Here is a 12,183-nt window from a genome sequence, read left to right as displayed (position 1 = left end):
CAACCAATCTAGACACTAATCTTACTGCAATGCATATAGGACAGCTAGATATGAAAACGGTGGTACTATGCCAGCTTACCTTGAGCCTTATACACTTTTTTTCTCTTAAATATATCATCTGCTCAAATAAGCCAAAGATCTTTTCTCCTCAGTGTTTCATAGGCATAACTAGTTGAACGACACAAACCAGTCAGTTCTTGCTTTTTATGCAGGTTGATTCACTGGTTTGTGTCTTTAGAGAATCAAACTAGTTCCAAATTTTGTATGATGATACTTCTCCTTTTCAAAATATGTTATTCCAGTTTTAGAGAACCTAGAAATTCTTTTTTTTTTTTTTAAGATTTTATTTATTTGACACAGAAAGAGAGATCACAAGTAGGCAGAGAGGCAGGCAGAGAGAGAGGAGGAAGCAGGCTCCCTACTGAGCAGAGAGCCCAATGTGGGGCTCAATCCCAGGACCTTGAGATCATGACCTGGGCCGAAGGCAGAGGCTTAACCCACTGAGCCACCCAGGCGCCCCAAGAACCTAGAGATTCTTTAATAATATTTCTTTTAAGACACCAAGCATCAGTCGTTGTTCAAAACCCTTATCGTCATGTGTTGTAAATAAAACCCAAAGTTGCTCTGGTTATAGAAGGAATAGAAATGGTGTATAATTCAGCAGTTCCTTTAGCAATACTTTTATCCTCACCTCCCGCCCCACTGCCCCACAATGCTGTTCCCTCCCTGGATACTAAGCATTTTGTAAGTGTATTTATAAAAATAAAAACTGAATTTCATGTATCCCTGACATTTTATGTGATAGCCCACGTCTGGCATCCCCCATAATTGACTTGGTCATTCTTTCTCAGTTTCTCTGTACCCACTGTTTGGTGATGTTTTGAGTCCTCGCTCTTGATGATGTATATAATATTCATCCAATTACAATTTTTATATTTTTAAGTCATATATGGCTGTCCTTTAACTAAAATGGAATCTACAAAATTATTTGGGAGAGTGGCTAACAGAATATTATGGTGTTTTCCGCCTAAAAGTTACTAGTGTTTTGAAAGTTTTATTTTAATTCTGGCTCTGAAGATAAAAGACCTTGATCCCTGCAATGAAATATCCGTCCGTGCTACATTCATGGTCAATACATTAGAAAGTTAACCCTGAGAAAATTCTCCCATGCTCTGCTAATGGAAGCTGTTTCTTCACTAAGTCAGTAACAGGAAGTACAACTGTGAATTACAAAGTGACTTCATACCTTCAGAGATATTTTTCCGTTATTTTCGTTTACGTTAATCACTAGTCATCACTTAGGCTGGTAATTCTCACCTGAAAAGATTTTGCACCCCAGAGGGCACTGGCAATGTCTTAAAGACTTTTTTGATTGTCAAAAGTAAGGGGTGCGAGTGGGGAAAAGATACTACAGGCATTGAATGGGTGAATGCCAGAGATGCTGCTAAATACTTTTGTTTGTTTGTTTGTTTTAAGATTTTATTTTTTGACACAAAGAGAGAGACCTTGAGAGAGGGAATGCAAGCTGGGGGAGTGGGAGAGGGAGAAGCAGGCTTCCCACCCAACAGAGAGCCCAATGCAGGGCTCGATCCCAGCACCCTGGGATTATGACCTGAACCAAAGGCAGTTGCTTAAGCAAATGAACTACCCAGGCGTTCTGATGCTGCGCAAGACAGCCCTTAACCATAAAGAATTGTCCTACCCCAAATGTCAATAATGTTGAGGCTAAGACATCCTCGTGGACACCAGAGAAGCATCATGGAATGGTGGAAATTGAAAACTAAGTTGGATTCCTACACAAAGATAGTGTCTGTAAACATTATCAGAGTGAGAGCTGCTAATTATGTGATATAGAATGGTTCATGTACTTGTCCTTGAGACAAAATTATCTTTTATCAAAGTCAGACAAAAAGCTCATTGTCTTAAGTTTACCATCTATAAGGACTTTGGTCTCCTTTCTAATTTAGCTATAGATAAATTAGGATGCATTTCTATAAAAAGACATGGTATGGTTGAGAATGCTAATCTTCAGCAAAAAGTTGAATTAAAAATAACCAGGTATTTAATTTTTTTTTTGTCTCTCCAGCTGAATAAGCAGTAGTATCATTGTCCATTTGTAAACTACCTTTCATTCCTGTGAGTTACTGTGACAACCAAAAAAGAAGGTATTTTATTTTTCAAGAAATAGCATCCACATTAGTATTTTGCATTAAGTCCAAAGGAAAACGTAAAGTTGAGGTCCAATCATGAAAAGATGTGTTTCATTTCTTAAGTTGCTTGTGACCTAAAATCAATTAATGTATTGTACATATATATGCAATTATATTTCTGTGTAATGATTTACAAATAACCAATTTACTAAATTAGGCAAATGTTGGCAGTCCTCTGTGTTTAATTCCACATGTCACTTGTTTTTAATTACCTCTGCCAAGTTAATTGTTGGCTATTCATCCTTCTCATTGCCTCTGGCAGTTTTTACTGAACAATATTATAGAATTGTTTACCATTTTTAAAATTAGTTTTTGAGGGACGTCTGGGTGGCTCAGTTGGTTAAGTGGCTGCCTTTGGCTCAGCTCATGGTCCCAGGGTGCTGAGATCCAGCCCCTCATTCGGCTTCCTGCTCAGGGAAGAGTCTGCTTCTCCCTCCCCTCTATTGCTCCCCCTGCTTGCACTCTCTTTCTCAAATAAATAAAGGAAATCTCTAAAAAAAAAAATTAATTTTTTAGGGCTACTGTATCTCATAGTAAAACATTCTGAAGTGACTTACACCAATACTGTATATTTTTGTCAAGAGCACAATGTGTAGGTAGGAAAAGATGATTCAGAAATTGTCTATTCTTATGATTCTGAATATGGTTTGCATACTTACTATAGATAGTAATCCAGTAAAAGTACCTTAACAAGATGCTCCTTCTCTACCTTACACGTATTTGTACTTATCAGTGGGTTTAGAACCTTGTAAATACTAGACTGTAGCCTCATTAGGACAGAAATCGAGTATACTTTGTACATTGTTGCTGCTCTAGTATTTAGTTTGGTGAGGTCCGAGATGGACCTCCATAATTACTGTATTCATGTATTGTTTGCTGCAAATGACTCAAACATGATGGTTTAAATAATATCAATGTATTCCCTTCCAGTCCTATAGATCCACAGTCTCACATGAATATCATGGGTCTAAAATTGAGGTCTCAGTGGGTTGTGTTGTTCTGGGGGTTCCAGTGGGAGAATATGATCTGTTCTTTTTCCTTCTTTAGTAGCTGCCTACTTTCTTTGATGGGTGGCCCCTTCTTCCATCTTTAAAAGCCCAAAATGGTGCATAGAGTCCTTCTCAGGCTGCCATCTCTCTGCAGCGGATAAAGTCTCCCTGTTTTTAAGGACTCATGTGGTTAGATTGGGCCCACCTGGATAATCAAGAAACTCTCCCAGTCTCAAGCTCCTTAATCTTAATCACAACTGCATAGTCTCTTTTGCCATATAACACAAGATATTCACAAGTTCCAAGGACTAGGGCATGGACGTCCTTGGCAACCTACCATAGTGTTTGTCAGATGAAGAACATTCCTGTGACCAACTTCTTAATTTTCATCACCAAATCCAGCGAGCTACTTCTAACCATCTGGTAAGCACCACTTACCACCTCAGCTGAACACCACTACTTCCAATGGGCATCTCTGCCAAACTTCCTAAGAATCCCTTGCTTCAACAAGTCTTGTTCCCTCTTTTTCTGTGCACCTCTGCCTCTGTTCCTCATGACTCCACCAGATCATTGGTCTACCATGAAGGGTCACCATCACCAATAAATGGGGTGGGAGGAATCTTCCAAGTGCCAGAGCTTCAAAAGGATGTGTGACAAAATGGGAGAGAAGTGGGTGAAAGAGAGAATACCCCTCTCTCCCCATTTTGAATTATATGTGGTGAAAGCATAACAGAGCAGTGTTGTTGGCAACCATTGTACAGGCTTTTGAGTAAATCATATTGTTGGTATTTATTTATGGTTCCATAGAACCCTGACTTGAGTCTATGACACTGGATCATGGTCAGAATCAAGTTACAAATGCAAAGAAGTGCTGTTGAGCTTAATAAATAGATCAATTTGTTGTGTTTGATTCATCCTTTTCTGACAGTGAGATTTTTTTTTCTTTTACTGGAAAAATAGATTTTTGGTTGTATTTGGACATGTCTGTATACAAGCTGAGGCTCATGTGCGGACCTTCCTACTTTGGGTCATTTCGGTTTTCCTGCCCTTAGCAGATTACAAGCAGCACATGTTATTGATACTAGACAGAAGTATAATGGCAAAAACAAGGAATGACAGTTTATTTTCAAAAAAACTTGTTGGGCACGTATTAAATTCTAAGCTCTGTTCTTGGGACGAAGGATATAAAAGTGAGAAGAAACAAAAATGGATTTTGACAAACAGCTAGATTGATTAAAAAGACATGAAGTCTACAGAAAGCCACAAGTAGAATTCCAAGAACAGAGCTATCAGACAAGGACAGTTGGCTATAGCTGGAGACATCTTCTGAGTCTCTTTCATCATTGCGTATTGTCATGAAGAAAAGTTAGATCATGATTCTATTCTATTGCCACTGAGTATCGATTACGTGCCAGAGACTGTCTTAAACACACTTATTCCACACAACAATCCTACAAGGCTGCTGGTATTATTATCCCCATTTTATGTATGAGGAAATTGATAAAGGTGAACAGAAAGGTTAAGCTTCGTGCCTGATAGTAACAGATGGGAAGTGGCAGAGCCAGAATTTGAAGCCAGACACTCTAGGACTAGACTTTACACCCCTGAGCACCACGCGACACTCTAAGAAAATGTGGGATGTGTTTCAAAAAGGGCCTCATAAAATGGTTAGAGTAAAAAGAAATGTCATTACTTTGTGGTAATTCACAGAGCTGAATATGTGTAGGATGAGTGCCCTTTTCTATATACAGTATTCTTCAGTTTTTGAAAAAAGAGGAATATCATGGTACTTAAAAGGCTAAATCTAAGTTATCTGAAAGATTGTTGGAAAAACACATAATTTCCGGATGGTGCTATTGAACTGTATTTATTCACAAGCAGATGGATGGGGCGGGAAACAGAGAGGCAGTAGGTGTCTGTGGGGAAGAAGTAGCTTCCAGTGGGCAGGAAGACCTTGAGCGAGTCTTGCCTTTTCCGTTTCTGTATTTCTTACACTTGGACATCTGGGGGTTTGTTGACTCTGGATAGACTGCTCCTTTTATTGCTAGCCAGTCTTTAGAGACAGCAAATGACTCAACAGCTAGGGTGACTTTCGTATGCACACCAGCCAATCCAGAGCCCCTCACCTCCAAACATCTTGTCAGGTTCTTACATTCTGGGGTCACCATTCCCTGCTCGAATGGTCTCCTGGCTGGATATCAGACAACTAGGGACATCCCCTACACCTACTGAAATGACTCAAAACTAGTCAATCTTAAATCTCCTTATCTGTTTACCCTGCCTCTTCCAACCTTTCCTGAAAAAGCCACCAGCAAGGCTCTTGCGCAGGATTCCATCTTCAGCCCTCACGACCCCCAGTGCTTCCCTGTGTGGCCCTTGCATGGCCCTTGCATTGGGGAGGAGGGTGGCCTGCAAGAGTGCCACCTTCTCATGGCAACTTTGAGTAACAAATTATCTTTCCAGTGGCAGGAATCGATGTATCTGTTGGCCTCACCATGACTGGATTATGGTAAACTACATGTAAGTTTTAAAACAAAGTCTCCATCTATTCAGTATTTCCACCACATTTTTTTTTTAAATCCATGACATACTTGGGTAAGTAAGTGTCTTATAAAGCTAAATTCAACATTTTTTGAGGACGCATTATGAACAGGTTAGTTTTAGATATTACAGACATTTCAAAAATGGGTAAGGCAGGGCGTCATTGGTAAGGGATCTCTTTTCTATCACAAGAGATATCATACATTGGTTCTATACATTAAAAGAAAGAATGTGTGTGCTATTAAAGTGGGTCAAATGAAAAGTTATAGAAGTATAGGAGGAAAATCATTGAAACTTGTTAAGAAGGTCAGGGAATGCTTCATGAAAAAGAGCATCTGAATTGAGCCTCCAGGGTTATGGGGCATCCTGAGAAATGATTATGATTTTGGGTAGAAGCAACACCATTAATCTTAATTGAACTACACAAAGGCCCAGAGACAGGAGGACAGAAATCTCGACTATTTTCATCGAATAGAATCCTGGGGTCCCTGCCTGGGAGGAGGGCTAATCACAGAGATAGGGGGTAAAGCTTTGGAAGACCTTCACTAAGGAAGGTTTAGGTACTGGTCGAAGCATAAACAGGTTCTATAATTATGAATTATACATGACTAGGGCGAAATATTGGTAAGAGGGAAAACCTTTTCTGTCTTCCTTTTGTAGCCAGAGACAGGTGCATAGTAAGTCAGCCTCCCTCCGTCCCCACAACTATATGGAGCCTTGGGTTTCTCGCCGCCAACACTGAATACTGGAGCAGAATTTTTGGCAGAAAGTACCATGTCTCTCTTTGGGAGAACATCTCCCTCCTCATTTTTTATTTACTGGTGCAAGGCCATTGTTTCTCCCTCCTGCCCCCATTCTTCATGAAAAATTAACTTTAGGTTAAACTCAAGTGTATTTATTTATTTCCAAAGAAAGAATTCTTCAGAGGGTGAGATTTTACGTTTTTAAAATTAAAATGGCAAGTGGGACTTAGGCATAAAGCCTAACCCTACAGAAAATAAATAAATAAATAAATAAATAAATAAATAAATAAATAAATAAATAACGTTAGCTTTATAAGCCGCAGCCTTGTGCTCTGGTGGTTCCTTTATTCTAAAGCGTCGGATAGCCACAGGCCGGCAGGTACTCAGCAACAATCAAAAATGATTGTTTATTTGGTTGAATAACCTGACAACATATAAAAATCAAAAGTTACTGAGAGAAATGCTATCTTCCCAAATCCAAAAGAGAGCCAAAGAATTGCTGGCAAACAAGTCCAGTGGTCGAGGTGCTCGCACACCCTCTCTCCCGTGTGATCAGCGGTCACCGCGAAGCTGACCCTCGCCTTCATGCCAGGCAGGCAATGTCAGAGCCCATCCCGACAGCCCCCTCCCTGCGCTGTGTTGCTAAATCATCCTGTACTCAGCCACAGGGAATAGGGAAAGAAAGAACGAAGCTCCTGAAGAAAGAAAGGCTTTCCTACCCGTCTTCCTGCCCTCAGCTGTTAGAACCAGCATGGAAAGGAGGTTTTGAAGTGCCTCTCTACCAAATTGCAATAAACAAACAGGAGAAACTTTATTGATTTCCTTATTCTTTGAAGAGCGAGGAAGCAGTATAGGAAATTGTGAAACAGCAATATCACGGAGCTCAATAAGTCTGTTCTTAGAGCAGAACCAAACAGACGATGGAATTTACAGATCACCTGCTGTCCAGAGACTACTGGGCTTTGTGTATGTATTTCTGAATACAGAGAAGTTGAGCAAACAGGCATTCATCTTTTGCCTTGCTGGGTAGGAGTCTGGAATGGACCTTATTTCTTCTTTGATACTTTCACCTATTTAGAGCTGAAGTGCCATGCTGGTGACTGGCATTCTGAAGACCGGCCCATGAGCCAAAGTCTACCCTCTCTTATTACAGACACATTTTTTTTTAAAGCATCAATGTCTCCAAAAAATCCTTTTGTTTTTAAATGAGATCAAGTGGCTCGCCACATACGCCACTACAGATTGTACTCTTTTCTAAACCATGGAGACGTCTGCGATGGTGCAGCTCATTGGCGTCAACCCCTGAAATTTACAAACGTAATCTCATTGCTCGGGATATCATCAGGCGATGGGGTCTGAAGCAGAGTCAACGCTATGGGTCAGATCACACGTTTTGTTAAATGGTTACTAAAAATGACTTGTTTCCAGAATCCCAGTATCATAAATCGCACTTTACAGGACTCTCGATTATTGTCTTCCTATCTACTCCAAAAGGCCTCTCAAGTTGAAATGCAATATTTCATCTCTGACATTTAATCTATGAGGATGTCCTTGGAGATCTATTATGTCTTTAAAATAGTTTACGTATATTCCTTAATGATTGTGCTATGCTGAATGTGTTACCAAAATGCTTTGGGTTTTGTAATTAGGTGCAATGGGAAAGTCAGAGTCAAACGTTTCTAGTTAGGAGTTACTACTGAACTAGGGTCAATCAGAAAAAATAAGCTCTTGGTTCCGATGGTCACCCGCATTCTCAAAGTGGTACTAATGTATGGATGTCATCCTTTTTTATCATCAGCTAAACATTTCTAATAAACTATCATGGAAAGAGCACAGTTTTGGAATCAGACAAGCTTGGCTTTTTCTTCTTTGTTTGCCACCTTGAACTACTTAGCTTAGGTCATTTCTCTGAACCTCATTTTCTTCATTCCTAAAATAGGGAATTAAATATCCCTAATTCACAGTTTGGTTGGGAGGGTCACGTAAGCCCTCTGCCCAGGAGCTGTTATATTACTGGTAAGGCTAGACACTCGTTTGCTTTCAAGATCGGTCAAGCAGATCACAGTCAACCTGCTCCCCCATTTCTCAGAATCTTTACTATGTATTATTCTGAAGATGAAGTCCAGAGGAAGCTCCTACGTGGTCTCCAAACTCACTCTCAGAGACAACCCATGAGCAGCGATCGCATCTGTAGAGGGTGACCGTGTTCTGTAGTATTTCGGTAGGAGAAGACCACAGAAGTGACACAGGTCTTTATCGGTGGCTGAAATGGTTGTATCCTTCCTGTCCAAGTGGCATGGCACCTAGAGGTGTTACGAGGTGACAATTACCGGCATCCTCAAACCCAAAACCAACCCCTCTGATGAGATTTCTAAATACTCAGGTGGAACCTTATCACCTCTAGCGCACTGAGCCAGTGTTTACAGGTCATGCGGTGCCCCACCCCCCCTCCTTGGCCACACTCTGCTTAGATTTTTTTTTTAAAGGATTTTGTTTATTTTTTGACAGATAGAGACACAGCAAGAGAGGGAGTACAAGCAGGGGGAGTGGGAGAGGGAGAAGCTCCCGCCAAGCAGGGAGCCCAATATAGGGCTCAATCCCATGATGCTGGGATCATGACCTGAGTCGAAGGCAGAGGCCCAACCCACTGAGCCACCCAGGTGCCCCTCTGCTTAGATTTTGAGCATGAGTCACTGTCGGTGTGTTTAATAAGTAAAGACTACCAATGGGGGTGATGTAGGACCAGGGACAGAGGAAACTAATAAATGAAAATGAGTTGACATGAAAGAAACTTGTCAACATATCCAGGTGTGAACTCATTAATCATGCTCCCAAAACCAGCATTCTGCCTTTTATCTCTGTAGCATTTAATAATGCCAACATCCCTTGCAGTCTTCTTAGCTAGAAATGTCATCATCCTCAACAGCTCTCTTCTCCTAATCCACATATTTATTTACCTGATGAACCTTATATTTTCTTGCAGAAACATCCTACTTTTGTAAGTTTGGCAAAAACAAAAAACACATCACAACACAACACAACACAAGAGCCCCACATGATTCTGTTAATATGTTATTCTGCCCTTTCACAGAATTTGGAAGCTTCAGCTTTATTAATTTCATGAAAAATGTGCTGCTGATGACAAGCATCCTAATACTGACTTTCTCAGGGGCCTGTCAGAGCAAACTAAATTGCTAAATTTTAAAGCCTTGGAGATTTGATGCTACTCCCCCACATTCCCAGCTAGAGTCTGCCTCTGGTGGTCTACCTGAGTCCCCTGCTGTGGTGAGTTCTTCACTGACCTGACGGTCCTCCTGGATAGGGCAGCGATCCTATAGGACATGATGCTATCCTTACTGCCAGCTTGACCCATGGAAAAATCATCTCATGGAACAGTCTAGAATATGCCGGCTGCTATTCAGCTGTGCTGGCCCAGCCTCCTTCTCCACTCTATCTCTCTCTGATTCTCTTTTCTTGTTTTTTTTTTTTTGCTCAAGCAAGTACAGGGCACAGATGAACAAAACCCATTATGAGTTCAACCAGCAAAGAATGCCAATCTCCTTTTCTTGTGGACATCCTAATTTTCATGGATTGCCCTCTTGTGCTTTGGGGGAAGAGGGAAAGAGAAGCCCCTGTCAGAACACTGTACCAAACTGAACACCCGTAAGTCAGATGGTTCTTTCCTTCTTTCCTCAACCATTCATTTAGGAATTTCAGAGATGAGGGTGGGAACCGGGAACAGGATGGACTATGGTAAGGCTCATTCTGAGGCTCTTAGTGCATCCTGGAAGTGCTATCTGTCTCCAGTTGTTGGTGTTTATCTCAGGGTATGTCTTTCATCTGCGGATCTTAGTTGTGATCGCAAGATAACAGAAGAAGATAATTTATAAACCAGAATCTCGTTTTTAGGCCAATTTAGCACATTAATCAAGAATTTATAGGCCACGACTGTCCATAATTTGTTCTATTTTCTGTCCAGGCTACCGGTCTCTTTCTCTCCCCCTATCCTCTGCTCCTCCTCTCTCTCCACTTTCCTCCCCTTCTTTCTCCAGATGTCTTCTTCCTTTAAGATAGGCCGTTTTGGATTCCAAGGAGCTCTTTAATTAAGAAAAAAAAAATGTGAATATCATATGGTCTGGTTATTTTCATACGAATATACGAACGGTCATTGAGAGCTCTCCTATCCTGATAAATATCTTTACGAGAATCCTTTCTGGACCTTCTCCATTCTGAACAACCCTTGATCCAGCCCTCTCTCAGCTGCCTTTAAGAAATAGCCTCTCCTTAAATCATTCTTCATTTCAAAGCTTTTGCAAATATCTTTATTTTCCCGTTTTAGCCTTGATCCTTCCCTGTTCAGTGGCACACAGTGTGCCAGGTGCATTCATATTTCTGACTTTACTGCCCTTCGGTTGCTGAGCACTCATGAAGTAAGCAGATCTACTTTTATACTGGGTAACTTTTTGTTCGTTGGGAGAGATGGGGTCACACTTTAATAGGTGGTAGTCTTTGGAAGACGATGTTTATTCACGGCCACAAAGTCAGGCTGATTTAGTAAAATCGCACATGTGGTTAAAGCCCTTGCTTCAAGTAAAAAACCCAAAGAAAAGAAAATAATCCTCTTCAAGCCCCCACCATACAACCCCCCCCATCCTAAAAAGACAATAACAAAAATTCACACTGTGTATGCATAACGAGACTACAGTAATGGGATGGGTGGTTTATTCTGGAAAAAATATATATTTTTGATGTTTAAAAATACTGTGTGGTGTAGAATCATAAAAGAGCAGGGAGAGAACAGAGAATTCCCCGAAGTCAGTCTATCTTATTGACTGACAGACTGAATCAATGGGAAATAGATTCTTTAAACTTTTAAAGTTTCCCAGTCAAAGATGAAAATTAAGTACAAACAGTCTAATTTGTACCATTCTTAAATTTTAAGACACAAGAAAAATGACTTCACAGAAAGGTGCTCCCCTGTCAAGTATCTTCAGTGTGGATTATAACGTTTCTTGGTTTGAAATGAGACTTTTTAGTCTAATCTGTCAAGTCTTGCAGGCCCGCAAAGGCTGTATCAAATATGTTGGTATCTTCTGCAGCTTTAATAATTGAGTGACTTGAACTAATCTTCAGTTAAAAGAATAACTGAACCCCCCTATCCATTCATGGTCTTTTAGTTAAGGTTGATGTGTAAGCCTTACGCTATTCAAAATCATTTTGTTCCTGTTTCCACTTGATGTTATTCTCAAAGTTCTCAGTTGCACGGTGCCTCTTAAGTCTCAACCTGTGAGCCATTCCGGCTGCTTGTCAGCTTTGGTTTTTAACTCTTCTGTTCTCCCAGTGTTTACTCCATTGCTTACAAATAATACTATACAAAGACTGATTTTTAGAGGACTGTGCATTCATGATTAAGATACGAAAATTCTGGGTTTCTAAGCCTTGTATCTCCTGTCCATATTGTTCTATGTGTATATAAATCAGATATATGTGAAAAGGAAGACGAGAGCTTTAAGTAAAACCATAGCAGGTCCAAACTGATATCAAAGATCACATAGTCTTGAATATTTTTAATCTTATTCGGTCAATGCGTTGGTTGAGAGCTACTAACCAACAGAATTTAACAGATTAGTCTTTTCCAAGAGTGATTAACTTGATCCGGAAAAAAGGAACACTACCCCTCCCCCATCCTGGGAAGCTACA

The sequence above is a fragment of the Mustela putorius genome, unplaced genomic scaffold (genome assembly GCF_011764305.1).
Source record: "Mustela putorius furo isolate JIRA1106 unplaced genomic scaffold, ASM1176430v1.1 tig00001012_pilon_pilon_pilon, whole genome shotgun sequence".
In the NCBI taxonomy this organism is placed as follows: domain Eukaryota; kingdom Metazoa; phylum Chordata; class Mammalia; order Carnivora; family Mustelidae; genus Mustela; species Mustela putorius.
The sequence above is the reverse complement of the archived record's forward strand: the minus strand, read 5'-3'. Positions refer to the sequence as shown.